Source organism: Leptonychotes weddellii, chromosome 1 (genome assembly GCF_054177405.1).
Source record: "Leptonychotes weddellii isolate Sample4059 chromosome 1, ASM5417740v2, whole genome shotgun sequence".
Lineage (NCBI taxonomy): Eukaryota > Metazoa > Chordata > Mammalia > Carnivora > Phocidae > Leptonychotes > Leptonychotes weddellii.
Window position 1 is genome coordinate 117,435,132 of NC_138369.1, and position 14,605 is coordinate 117,449,736.

General features: G+C 37.5%; 2 long non-coding RNA genes across 2 annotated transcripts in view; both read left to right on the forward strand.

Annotated features, from left to right (window-relative positions):
• LOC115944840 (uncharacterized) overlaps positions 1-14,605 on the forward strand; it is a 325,497-nt gene that overhangs the window by 27,439 nt on the left and 283,453 nt on the right. The gene's annotated exons all lie outside the window — the stretch shown is intronic.
• Positions 262-9,549, forward strand: LOC145717202 (uncharacterized). Its single transcript, XR_014140275.1, has 3 exons — positions 262-342; positions 753-856; positions 9,515-9,549. It is a non-coding gene; the product is annotated as an uncharacterized LOC145717202 (long non-coding RNA).

Consider the following 14,605-nt stretch of genomic DNA (forward strand, 5'->3'; position numbering starts at 1 on the left):
CAAGTCTATAATTATAATGAGGTCTAAGAGCTGACAGTCATATGACAAGAAAAACATACCGCCATAAATGTCTTATTGTAAGGCAGCAAGTATTGAAGTATAAACTGTGGACCTCACTTAGTACAGAAACAAAAAAATAGAACTATTTTTGATAAACTCTAACCCAAATAGACCCAAATTGGTCAATTTCTTTAAAATTTTCATGAAACCTATAATTGTTAAATAGCAATAATTCAAGTGATGTGTTTTATTATAGTACCAACTCCATCCCCTGAGGGTATAGGACCTGAGAGAAATTGCATTGGATGAGTCTGCTTCCTTGTCTTCATGGATAAGATCTGGGTAAGATGATCCCCCAGGCCAATCTTGATCAAGGAATCAAAATAATACCAGGAAAATGGTAAAGGGAAATGGTCAAGAGAAAAGCAGAACCAGCTTTATGACAAGGGAAACCGACATGTATTTTGTAACCTCTACATATGTTAATTTTATTTCATCTTCACAAACCTGTGAACAAAGTGGTGATATGACCATTTGGTAGATACTAAGACTGAGATTTAGATAAACTCAAAAAAATGAAATAAAATAAAAAGAGATTTAGATAAATTCATTAACTTGCTCTTGGTCATACTACTGGCAAGTGGCAGAGTCCAGATTTTAAAAGAAAAAGACAATGCTCTTACAGAGGATGTGGGGATTGTGGTAGAAAGTGGTGATTGCCTCCCTATATCAATTCTCTTCTTCCTTAACAGAATCTCAGTTTTTATCTGGGAGCACTGTTACTTGGACTAAAAGACTGTTTCCCAACCTTTTGAAGCTAATTGCGGGCAGGTGCCTAAATTCTGGACAATGAGAGGTAAGTGGAAATGTTACATGGGACTTTGGGAAATATTGATAGCCATCTCTCCAGTGTGGTCATCCTGACTCATTGGCCTCCCTTGCGAGTCCCTGGTTCTTAGTTGTCAGGCCACTTCCAGTAAGACTGGACTCCAGCTGTGAACTCCCTCACAACTAGCTGAAACCTTTATCCTTCCCCAGCCCCAGCTTAATTCCTACCTGTTCTTCCCCTGGTGATAATGCTCATCTGCTCCTCTGAGCTCCCCATGATGAAAGTGAAGCACCAAGGATCCTCTATTCCTACCTAGTTTCACCAAAACCAACCAAGGTTCACAGCTGGTCCTTGGTGCCTGATCACACTTCCCTCCTGAACCTCTGTGGATCAGAGTCCAGCCCCGGACCTCAGCAAACTGGCTGGGGAGTTCACTATCTCCTGGCTGCTGCACGCTCTATTTCCAGGGCTGACCCATGGTATGCCTCACCTCATCACAAATGCACCTCTTGGCTTTACAATCTTCGGCCCCGGAACATCTAGAACTAGTGCTTCCTGCTCTTCCCCCTTCAAATCAGATCCCCTTTGGCCACTGATGCCTGCATGAAACAAACTGAACTTGGCTTCATGCCACCATTCCACCCTCAACAAGATATACCTAAGCCATCATGCCTTCCACAGAGCAAAACACCACATATGCTTCCTAGTTGGTATATTCCTGGCCAGGAAGTTACAAATCTGTCTCAGCTCAAAATGTTTCCTCCTTTCTTAGTGTTATCATTCAGAATGCCATTCTGTGAGGGAAGGGGAGGGAGCAAGGGCCAGAAACCCTTCTATGATAATGACATACACCTAACCTAAACTCTCTAGATCTTATCTATCTATAAATATATAAAATAAGGTCAGTTTTAAATCATAGAAGTATGCCTAAAATCTGACCATTATTTTCTACTCTCTTGTCAATAGATGCGAAAATGTATTCTAATATAAAAATTCTAATTAGATCAAGAAAGGTACTAGGAGACAGAAGTTGGCAAAGGGTCTAATTTGAGAGCATTGTCTAAGTTGCAGCATGCAATGCCATAATTAAATTTGTTTTTGATTGAACAAATAGACATAAAGGGCTGCTTGTAAACTAATATTTGTCTCATTAATGTCAACGAAGATCTAGCTTTTAAGTATGAATTCCCAGGGATGGCTCAGGAGGAAAACTAATCCTGCAAAGGAAGGAAAGTAGGAGAGTTTATTGTTAATTATTTTAAACAATTTCAAAATCCTTAATTGCATTTGAGGGTAGAAAACCAATGGGGAAATGAATCATTCTTTCTGCTAGTGAAGTCAGAGAGTGACATTATTGAGCTGGAGTATATGAGAGAAAAAGGGTTGCAACTCCATTTTGGACATGCATAATTTCATTTAGCATAATGCTGCTCTGAAGCCCATCTTCCAGGATTTTCTAGAAGACAGAAAGAGAAAAAAATGAAATTGAATAGGAAAACATGACTCCCTTGCAGGTATTAAGTTAGACTCCTTAATAACTGTAGAACTAGGTTCGGAAGGACATTCAGCAAGAAAAAAAGTAGGATCAGGAGTCCTTTTATGTTGATGTAATGTAGATCTTGCCTTAAATAAAGATCTGAAAGGCGAATCAGTCTGTGAGGACCTAACAAAATACATTTTTAATTTTTAAAACTATTATTCTGCGATGTTTTCTTGAGTCTCTTGAACATTTAGGCACTAGTTCTTCACAGCCGTTGCTGTTGCGACACACCTCCAATACAGTAGGTATCATCATAGTGTAATGGTTTTAGCTTATCTGGCTCCTTACTAAGATTATAAACCCCTGGGGATCAGGAACTATTTTATCTGTGGATTTTCAGTGCCTGGCATGGGAGCTGCCAATATGTATTGAATTACTAATAACCTTATTCCATAAATTAGAAGTACAAGACCAATATAAGGTCAATATTTCTACCAATGGAATAATTTGGGGGGGGGGCAGGAAATGGTGATGACAAGACTAAAACTTGTTTCCTCTAGTCTTTTCTCTAAGAAAGAATCAAATATCGCAAGTAGGAATCTGTTCATGACTTTTAGAAGCACATTTTCAGGAACATAATTCACTGGAAGACAAGACTACTTTCATATAAAATCCTGGGGTCAGTGTTACCACATCTGGTGGTAATTTAAACACTGCTTCTTTCTATTTGGGTTTTTTGAAATACATTTGTATTAGGATTCTCCAGAGAGAAAGAGACTTACAAGAAATTGGCTCATGTGATTATGAAGACTGGTGAGTCCAAATCTACAGTGTGGGCTGACAGGCAGAGACCCAGGAGAGCTGATTGTGCAGATGAAGTCCAAAGGTAGTCTGTTGAAGAATTCCCTCCTATCTGGGGAAGGATCAGTCTTTGCTCTAATCAGGCCTTCAACAGATTGGATGAGGCCCACTCACATCCTGGAGAACAATCTTCTCTACTGATGAAAAATGTTAATCTCATCCAAAAACACCCTTCAGAAACACCCAGAATAATGTTTGGCCAAATACCTGGCCATCCCATGGTCCAGTCAAGTTGACACATAAGATTAACCATCATACCATGAATGTGGCAGTATCTACATAGACACTGTTCACTATACATTCTTTGCACAGTGAAGGTTCAGAGTAAATCTCACTGAATAGACTACTACTAGTTTTGTGTGACTGTGCATAGCATGGACTTCTGTTTCACAGAGACCTGGGGTTCAGGCCCTTTTAGGCTAATCTCTCTGGGTGACGCTGAGTATGTTATCTTGAGATTGCACACTTGTATTTTAGAAATAAAAAAGAAAGAATAATAATAATAATAGTACCTACTTCATGAAGTCATTATAAGGATTAACATTAAATGCATCTAAAGCACTTAGCTCAGTACTGGGCACAGAGTAAGAGGTCAATATATGTTCATTATCATTATAGTGATTCCCACATGATGTTCTCCCCCAATTGAATGACCAATTTCTCAAAACAGAGAATTTATTTTTAATCTCTCTCAATCACACTCCATGCTTAATCCGTCATATACATCTGATAAGTATTAATGGGTTTAAATGGTCTCAGATTCTATGATTTGCCTTTTATGTTGAGGATGCCAGGGCAGGACTACATTTTAATACCAGAATTTCTGCTCAGGTTTTTTTTTTTTTTTTTTTTTTTTAAGAAACAAATGTGGGAAATAGTTCATGTGTTATTGAAGTAGTAGGGGAAGCTAGACGAAATCCATGAAGCAGAAGTAAGCTCTCAATAAGCTCTGGTGAAAAAAGATAAGGTTCTTCAAAGGAATAAATATATTTATAAATGGAAAGGTTTGGAGCATATGTGCACCATTCCACAGGCTTCAGGCACATAACTAAATTGATGTGAGTTCTATTTGAAGAAACTCTGGATTATTTGAAGCAAATCCAAGATATCATACCATTTCTTCTACATATATTTCAATATGCATCTTTAAAAAAAAAAAAAGGACTTCCCTTTTAAAATAGCCTCGGTATTATCAGTCCCTCCCAAATCAGAAAAAAATTCCTTAATACTATTAATACCTGGTGCTTATATTTTCCTTTTTAAATGCCTTTTTTATTTTTTATTTATTTTATTTTATTTATTTATTTAGAGAGAGAGAGAGTGAGCAGGGGGCGGAGGAGCAGAGGGAGAGGGAGAAGCAGACTCCCTGCCCAGCAGGGAGCCCGAGGCGGGGCTGGACACGGGGCTGGATCCCAGGACCCTGAGATCATGACCCGAGCTGAAGGCAGCCGCTTAATTGACTGAGCCACCCAGGTGCCCCTAAAGCCTTTTTTAAAAACAGTTTGTTCAAATCCAGATACAAACAAGGTCCCTATATTGTTATTAACTGATATATATGTATCTTGAGGGCTTTTTTCTTTAATCTATAAATTTCCTCCTGGATCTTTTTTTTTTCCTTGCATTTAATGTTGAAGAAAAGTCACGGTCCCACAAATGGCCTCACTGCCTAGATTTTGCTGATTGAATATCCATGAACTCATTGAACACATTCCTCTAGCCTGTGTATTTTCTATAAATTAAAATCTAAGATGATCATTTTTTAGATTTTTTTATCTTTATTTATTGATTTATTGATTTATTGTTGGTGGAGGACAAAACTACCCCATAGGTATTTGTATGGTACCATCAGAAAGTATGTGTCCAGTTGTCTCCCTGGAATGCAGACAGCCATTACTGAGCAAAGCCTATATAGTGATATTCTAATTCTACTATTTCTTCCTAATTTATTGGCTATCATATTATAAAAAAGAAAACTTCCCTCATTACTATTGGTCATTCTGAGGTATACAGGTCACAATAGGACCATCAATTTTTGAAACTATACTTTCATTAGAATTTTAATAATTAAATTTTATAAGTTTGACATTATTGCAGAATCAATCATCTCTCACCACCGTCAGCTGCTGGATTGTCTGGAGTCTGTGTGCTACACATTTATATCATGAAATAGATGCTTATTTTCAATTAAGGTTGATGAAAAAAATGTGGTCCCTAGTTTTTAAAGACGATCCACCAAAATTTTAATCTATACCACTAATATTGATTATTTACTTTGTAACAATGTCTTGTTGTGAATAAAGAGATAATGAATGTACTCATCTTTTTATTTCTTTTGAATTATTTTCTTGGAATAAATTCCTCAATGGAACAAAGGGCTTAATTTTATTTATGTCAGTCGTTCTTTATTGCCATACTCCTTTCTAAAAGGACTGTGGTAACTTACAGGGCCATCAAGAATGAGTACATAATTTCACTTCAACGTTAACAATTGTTATAATAAAAAGCTATACTTTTTTGCTATTTTAATAGATGTAAAATACTATTTTAAAGTTGCTTTCACTGGCATTTTTTTAATTACTATCAAGGATGAACATTATTTCCCATGTATTTGTTTACTAACTGTAGTTCCTCTTGGGTTGAAGAGATATTTTTCTCGAACTATTAAAAGGCATGTCTGAACAATATAACTATACAACAGGAGCAGGGAATTTCAGAATCCGGTGAATTCTCACTTCTCACTGGCTTCCTAGGAGTAGATATAAATATTTCTGATTTTAATTTACTTCTTTGTAAAGTTGGACTGATTATACTTTAACCACAACAGAAGGTTGTTCAGAAAATTCAGTGAGTTTACATACCTTAAATCTTATGATAAAAGGAGTATCCAATCATTATTTTTAGTATTTTAAAAACGTATGACTTTAAAATATGAATTTAACACTACAAAAAGAAATGTTAATCCAGGAACAATCCTGAATCTTAGTATACTCAATTATATCACTCAACTTGGGGTCAGGAATTTGCTTTGAATAACAAAACTATTTGCCTTTATACATTCCTATTTAGGAAAAAAAAATAGTGTGGATATAAGTTAAAAGTTCTTTAAAACCCAGTTCTTCTGAAAAAATCTATTTAGTTAGCCAACAGTAATTAGTACACTGGGTTTCTTGAGGATGGGAGCAAGGAGTACTATTTTGAGAAAGAAGCTTCCCTGAGGGTTTGAATATATGATGACATTCCGCCCCCCAGCCCGCCCCCCCGCCCCCCGGTTTTGTTTTTGTTTTTGTTTCCATCAGAAAACCCAGAGGATTTAACAACCAGTCGTGTGGACATCCAGAAACAAGTCAGTGTAAGGCCTGCTTTCCTGAGAAACTAACTTTCCAAGGTGAACCGTGGTTCTGGCCTAGTCCAGAAGAGCAAGAAGAGGAGGAGGCTCTGAAGAAAGCATTCACAGAGTAGCTGGCGGGACCTGGCTGTAGGCTAGACCTTGTGTACTCATCAGGGTTCTCAGTTTTAAGCAATCAAATTGACTAGAGTTGATTTAAAACTGACAGGGATTTTTGCTTATCTATTTTGAATGGTGTAGCAATCTTTTGTACCGAGACACACAGTGAGAGAATGCACAGCTGACTGTGATTTTACAGAATATTTCATATCTCCCACGGATTTTACTTCTAGGAAATTTACATCAGTTGTTTTTCCTACTTTACGATAGACTCTTCTTCTTTTAATTGGCACCTTAGTGCCCAATTAAATAAGCATACTAATTAGAATAGCAATAATAACATATAATTAACTTTCAAAAACTAGTGAATTTATCAAAGGGTTCAGCATTAGGAAATCCTAATTTTAAACCTAGCTTGTTAATGATGCACTCTATCTCCATGCTTTTTATTTCTTCCATTTTTGAAACCAATGTGAAACTGGAAATGATGTCAAAATAAATAATAGCTAGATGTTCCATAATCACTCCTATAAGTAGCACATGGGTAAGAAGATATTCTCGAAGAATAGGAAGTAAGATTGCCCTCTGGATGTTAAACCAAAAATCAACACTGAGATGCACCTTACAGAAACAAAATAGCCTGCCACCTAATTAATATAGTGAAGGTGAGAAAAGTAGAGAGACATGATCTGCCACAAAATATAGGAAAATGAGATTCACAGTGTAACATTTGCAGAGCCCAGTTAATTTGTGTCTTAAGGAAAGGGAACCAAGCCAGCTTCTACTCAGTACCTGCTCTGCCTAGTAGGTATTTCCTTAGAGCAGAAATTCATGTTTGGGCTCTCTTAACATAATGCCTTTAATGTAAGTCTCTCTTAAGTACATCCTCTTCTAAGCCTACACTCCTCAAGGTATCAGCTAATAGTTTAGATTCTTCTGGGGTTTCAGTTCAGACAGTGAGTGGAAGCAAAATGGAAGAGTAGGCTCCCTGATCCCTAAAGGTTTTATTTCTCATTATAAATTAATAAAATACCTGTCTGGTTTCATATGTTGGTCCTTTGGGAGGTTTGCAAAACTGAACATCCCCAGTTTGATCAATTTCAAAATATTGATGAAACATTTTCTAATCTGTGATATTTGGAACAGACTCTATGGAACAGTTAGGTCTCCAAGTCTTCCCCAGGTAATCCCGTCCACATCGATGAATATCAAGGAAACCTTTTCTATTCCAAAATGTCTACACGCCTACCAGTGAGCATGGTGCACTCCAGGCCACACTTCAGCCACAGAACATAAACGTAATGGTGGATGCACAGGGACGACATCCAGAAGTTAATTCTTCTATTTCCTTCAGGTGAAACAGACTTCAACTGCCCCATGTCCTTTGAACGATATAGTGGCAAATATAGCTCCTAGCACATAGTAGGGCCTCAATAACATGCATTGAAATGATGGCTGCCCTTGGCCATGGTGAATCCTCTCACAAAAGATAAGAGGAAGCTTGCCATTCTTGGAGCGTTTCCACGACTATGTGTGAATGGAACATTCAGTCTCAGAGTGCGGCCCTAAAGACAATAGATGTGCCCACAACTTGGGTGTTTTTTGTTGTTGTTGTTTTGTTTTTGTTTTGTTTTGTTTTTGTTTTTGTTTTATAGACACTCCTCAGGTCCCAGGGGAAAAAAAAAACAATTGAAAGAAATGAAAACAGCATCATCACCAGTTCAGGCCCTCTCCAGGGTACTCGCTAGAGATTCGGCCCTCCCCTTTCAGGTCCCTTCTGTCTTCCATCGGGGTCCCAGGGGATTCCCACGCCCTCCTTGCTCTGGTCTTCCACCATCACAATAGCTCCTCCCTTGGCTGCTCCCCACCAATCCCAATCTCCCTGAGTGGTGAAGAATAACTCCAGCTTCAGGTGTGATCCTACAGCTCTCTGAGCTCAGATCCTGGCTGCAGCCCACCTTGAACCTGTGAAAAGGTAACCATGTGGCAGGCTGCATTCCCAACCTAAATGCTACCAAAAGTCCCAGAGTTAACCATCGCCAGAGAGCAGTGTGGCCACAGCCTTAGGGCCCCGGGTGTTGCTCAGGGCCCAGGAGAGGTAACAGATGGATATCTCATTCCTGCCGCTGCTTTGGGGTGAGGTTGCTTGTTGTTGCTGCAGGCTACTTCTCCACTGGTCCCAGGGGTTTCAAATAGAGCTCAAAGCCCCACTGTGAACTTGAATGGAAAAGGAGGGATAGGCACAGACTACTGTCTCAGAAAAAAAGCCAGACTGGGGCCTCCATTAAGAAAACTTCTTGGCCCTGCCCCTAATGCCAAACATACCTGCCAAAAGTTTTTCCTGCTTATTCCCTCTCCAAACGCTACCTATGGATAAAATATAGTACTTCTCCCACCACATCGAGAGTATTTCCGCTTTCTGCGAGTCAGATTTTTGTTTTGGTGTGTGGATGTGGCATACCCAATTCTGGAAGGATTATCGCGTTTTGTTAAATAAAAGTAAACTTTGTAGTTGGCAAATTTGTTGATTTGTGCGCCGGTGCTGAGTAACTGCCTTTAAAAGATACATAGCTGTGTAATAATAGCATTCAAATTTCCTTTAATACCAGCAATGGGGTTGTATGAGCAATGTGGACATTTATGTATGCTAAATTGGAGGCTAACTTTTTATTAGAAATGGAGAAAGCCATGCTAGACAAGACACAGAAGTAGAGAAGCAAAGTATAATGCCAAGGATTTCAGCCTTTGGGCCCTAAAATAATATAAAAGTAAAGTATATAGTTTAAAAGTATATAAAAATGACATTTTTGTAACTTTTAATTCTTGGTTAGGCTGAATGCCAACGTTGCTATATTGGGGACCCAGTTAATAAAATGAATAAAATAATTTCTACCTACAGAGAGATTATTGCAAATACAACATTGGCTAAATCAGTGAATATGGGCTTGTTGGCAGAATGATGCAAAGTAATATCCATCATCTTGGTACTTCCATGCTCATTATTATGGCTGGGAATCAGGAGAACAGGATTCTCACAGCTTCAAGGTAAATACTAAAAATACTTTGAAATTTAAAATTCACTATACCAGTCGTCAGACACAGGGTACAGAGTTCCAAAGCTATTCACACTGGAAAGTCAGTATCAAAAGTCAGCTGAATGTCTCCGTCTTTTAGTACACTGTAGTAATTAAGAACAGGGCTTTTATCTTGTGGAAGACCTGGGTTTGAATCCTGATTCTGACACTCCCTAGGTGGGTGATCTTGGGCCAGTTGCTTAGCTTTTATGGACTTACGTGAGTGTTCCAACCTGCAAAATGGAAATGATAATACATACATCCCTGCTAACAGTCACAATACTTAACAACTTGTACAGCTTGGGCAGCAACCAGTCAGAATAGACTCTGGAGCATAACTCCGGAAGGGCGCCTGTGCCCAGTGTTACCTCTTCAGTTTCTAGATTTGAGAAGGACAAGGTTGAGTGACCCCAGAAGAGCTGGGCAACCAGAGAAACAGGGTTGAGAGGGCACTTGGGGAACTGAGGGCAGCAACTCTTCACTGCCCACTATGAAAGTGTTTCAGTGTTTTAACAACAGTGTTTGGCCGTACAGCTGTGTAACTTCATTATGCAGAGTTAATGTGAGGATTAAATCACATAATACAGGTAAAGTACTCAGCACATATTAAGTTCAATAAATGGCAGCTATAATAATAATAATAACAGTAACAATAACAATAATAGAGTCATAATAGGAATAAAATAATACCAAACTCAGGATTACAGTGAGGATTAAATAAGAAAATGTGTCATTTAGTTCAAGTCTTGGCTCCTAGTAAGTGCTTAACACATAGTAGGCATTATTATTGTTGTTATTACTATTATTATTATTATGTAATGCCTGGTGTGGGGATTAAATTGGATGCAGTAGGTTAAATATTGCACATATCAAAACTTTTCTAGCTAGTAAATAGATGACTGCACTCATGTTGTTAAGATTGTGGGAAACAATATGAAAAACTGGTGAATAATTTTAAGGAAAAAAAAGAGTAACTCCTACAAAATATGAGAATATGCCTAGTTTGTCAAATAGGGCAAGGGAAAATTAAATTCATAAACATAATTGCATCTGACAAATTATTGACCATAAACCCAGAGAGGGCAACCATATAAAGGAAGTGACAAAATGACCAAATCAATTCTAGCATACTTGAAGGAACTTGAATCTTGATTGCTATCGAGAATTTAAAATTCAATCGTATATTGTTTTCATTTCTGGAAGTTTATATTAGAGATAAATCATATTTCTGGCTAAATTAGGAAGCAGGTAATGATTTTTCCTTAATGAAATACATCAGCTCAAATCTTGAGAGCCTTCTGAAAGCTTTCTCAGACTATGTAATTTACCAGTTCCTCAGACTGTGGTTATGCAGAATGAAATAGCTACTTTAAAATCATCTGCTTATTCTTCCTAAAATAGACATTCAAAACAGGATAATTTAATAGATTTGGGGTTTGTGGGTTTTGAGCCTCAATCGTGTCTTGGCACTCAATATTAAATCAATTAATTGCCAAATTGCTATCTCATTTTACGATGACCTTAAAGACTCCAGTGAACAGTTACTGGTCTAGCGGTTTGGAAACTGTGAGTGAGAGAAAGTGAAACTCTATTGAGCTTACCTACAACGAAAATGAACAGTATTTTCTTCTCAGTGACTTTATTTCAGTAGGATACAAAGGTCGACGAATTATTTTTTAACTCCATAACGTAACAATTTTCATCGTTGTTCTGAAAGAGGTTTGTCTGAGAATGTCAACCACATAAAGAAACCCAGAGCCACAACTGAGGGTCATACTCTCAATTTTGATTCAAATTTATTTTTTTCACATTTTGATGGTAAGCTCAAAGCTAATTCACATTACTGATTACTCAAAATGATCCCACAAGTTCTGCTCTAGCCTTAAAGGGATTTTTCCACTCGAGTAATCCTGAGAGAACAGAGGTTGCCATCACATAAACTCTGTTTAAACAGACAATTTTTTTTTAAATTGTACCCACAGTAATCAGATTGCACACCATTATTAAACATACAGTGTGCATATATAATTTTCGGGCTTCTGTTGATTCACTAGTTCTCAAAAGGCTCATTCCATCTGAATGATGAAATAAAGACAATTGCTTGCAGAGAAGGATGCTGAAACCAATCGAGGATGCAGAGAAAAAAAGATAGGTAAGAGCAAGATACTGAAGATCTGCTATTACCCACAGCGATGATATCGTTGGAGAGAAAAGTATAGAGAAGTAACACTGACTTTGAACACCCCTGCACTGTATACCCACAAAAGATATCTTTCATTCCACAATTATTTTCTCTGAGCACCTAATTGGAGCGATCATTCCACAATTATTTTCTCTGAGCACCTAATTGGAGCGATCCCCCTATTTATTAATAATTAAATTGGTTATGAAGAAAACTTGTGTATTATTTACAAGAATGTATAGCATTTAATAGTGTGATTATTGCATCACAGTTAAATTGCACATTTCTGTAAGTAGCCAAATGTAATTTAATTAAATATTCTTTTACTTTCAGTCTAACATTCAATCAATAGAAATTCAAGCCAGGTGAATAAAGAGGAATTAAAGAGCAGGCTACATTTGCTCACCTCTGATAATTATTACTAATAATATTTAATAAAATATTAATACTTAAAAATCATCAAAGTTCTATTAAAACAGGTGATTAATAGCAGCAAATGCCCCACTTTAAAGAATGCAAGTACTTTCTGTTGTTCTCCCACATTGGACTCAGGGATATGTCTCCTCAGACTCTGACTCAAGGGCCAGGGAGCAGCTGGGAACTAGGATTCTGAGAAAGGGCTGAAGGGGCAAGAGGAAGAAAGGAAATCCAGAAAAAAGAGAACTCCAGGTTTTGAGTGGAGACAAAATCCTTCTATATGTTCTACAAAGAGCCCCAGTGAGAATGGTTAAGACTCTGAGACACTTGTGTGTCTCTGATCTGGCCTCAAATAAGAATAGGTTCTTTCTGGTACTGGACCAGCACACCCACCCTGATGCTGAGAAGCACAAGAGCATGATTAGGGGTTAGTAATGGAGTAATCATCTTAGGGAAGCTATGGGACAATATTAAAACTACAAACTAAGTACTGTATCAGATTTAAATAGCGACTTGATAAAACACAGCAGATGGAGCTAAACTGATGGATGCAACCTAAACTGGCATCTTTCCCAATATACTATTTAATTAATTAACACAAAGAAAAGTTGCATTTTCTTGTCTGACATACCAAAACAATTCAATGAAGTAAAAACAAGATGCCATTCAGAATTCTGATGCAAACTTGTAGAGCTCTTGCATTCACTGATGTTATCATTAATTACTGAGTTGGACTAAGGCCTATTAATTAGAATTCACACTCATATTTTTCAAGGTTAAATTATATTTGCATCTTTCTGTACAGGTACATATATAAAATAATACTGAGTGAAATATGCACATATATGTGTGCTTGAAAAGTTGTTTACTTTTCCTATTGTGATTATGAGAGTTTCTTCCTCTTTTTTCTCCACAGGACAGCGGAAAGTCACAGAGTGATGCATCTAACAGTAATCTCCTCCTCTTTATTTACAATGATAATATTGATCCACCATTATACGTTTGAACTGAATTTCTGGTCATGTCATGCTCATGATTCCACTGAGTTACCTGCTCTCTCTTGTCCTATTTTGGGGCTGGAAGTGCAAGCTATGGTATGGGACAAGTTTTCCTCTGTGTAAAGCTAACGACTGCCCCTGAGGGTTGAGACTACAATTTTACATTCATTAATCATTCTGGATAAAAATCAAGTGAGCTAATAAAGCATACACACATCACCTCTCCATGTCTTCATATACATGCATAAATACACACACACACACACACACACAGACAACACCATCACTCCTGCTTTGTGTAGATGAGGTGCAATCTCCTTTTCTACAGACAGGATGTTTCCTCATGCATGGTCACTGAGTGTGCATATGCTGATTGGCAAGAAATATTGCCCCATCTAGAAAAGTTACCACGTCTCAGTTGAATTATTGAGGATCTATCTCGTCGGTGAACAAGCAGGTCTTCAGCTGGAGGTGACAGATCTAAGAAATTTCTAAACTTTATCTTCCTATGGACCTTCTTTATGTACCTGTAATGTCCTGCATCAGTATAGTTAGTACATTTCTCAATACTTGCACATATATTTTCATTATATTCAAGATGGAAACATAAAATTATGCTGCTATAAATAACTTAATTCTAAGACAGTATCCCAGGTCTTACACTATGAACTCCTTGAGGGCAAAGTCTGTGGAACTGTTAGCCCAGCACCTGGCATGATGACGAGCATTCGCTGAACACTCAACAAATATTTGTTGAATAACTGAGTGATGACAGAAGAGGTGAGGGTGAAGGAAGACAGCCAGGATCTAGCATCTGGATCAGAGTAAGAAAGCCCTTAGTATGATTTTGTGAATGGGTCTTATAAAACTGTCAACAACAGACTGATTATAATGACAGTTTTATGATATATTTGTCTAGGAATTATCTAGAGGAAATCAGTTTACTTCACTAGAATAGCAACAATAGTCTGTGAAGTCTTTGATTATATCAATATTTTGCAGGAGACTACCTCTTATTTCATTTGTCCTTCTCACCTAGTAAGTCTTCTTATTTTATTCCCCTTCTACTCATAAAATCCAATTTACAGTTCCAGAAGATTCCCTGATTTCTTCACTAATCACTTAAAAGTTGTTAACATTTTACCAACTAAGTGATCAAGCAAATTAATATTTGAATTTTTAAACCTCCCAAACTGAGTCCCTGCCCTACAGAAGAATAGTGTCATAGGGAAGATAGACATTAAGCAGATTGCAGCAAAAAATTACATGATTACCAGTGTGCAAAGTACGTGGAGAGGTACTGGACACTGTGGGAATAT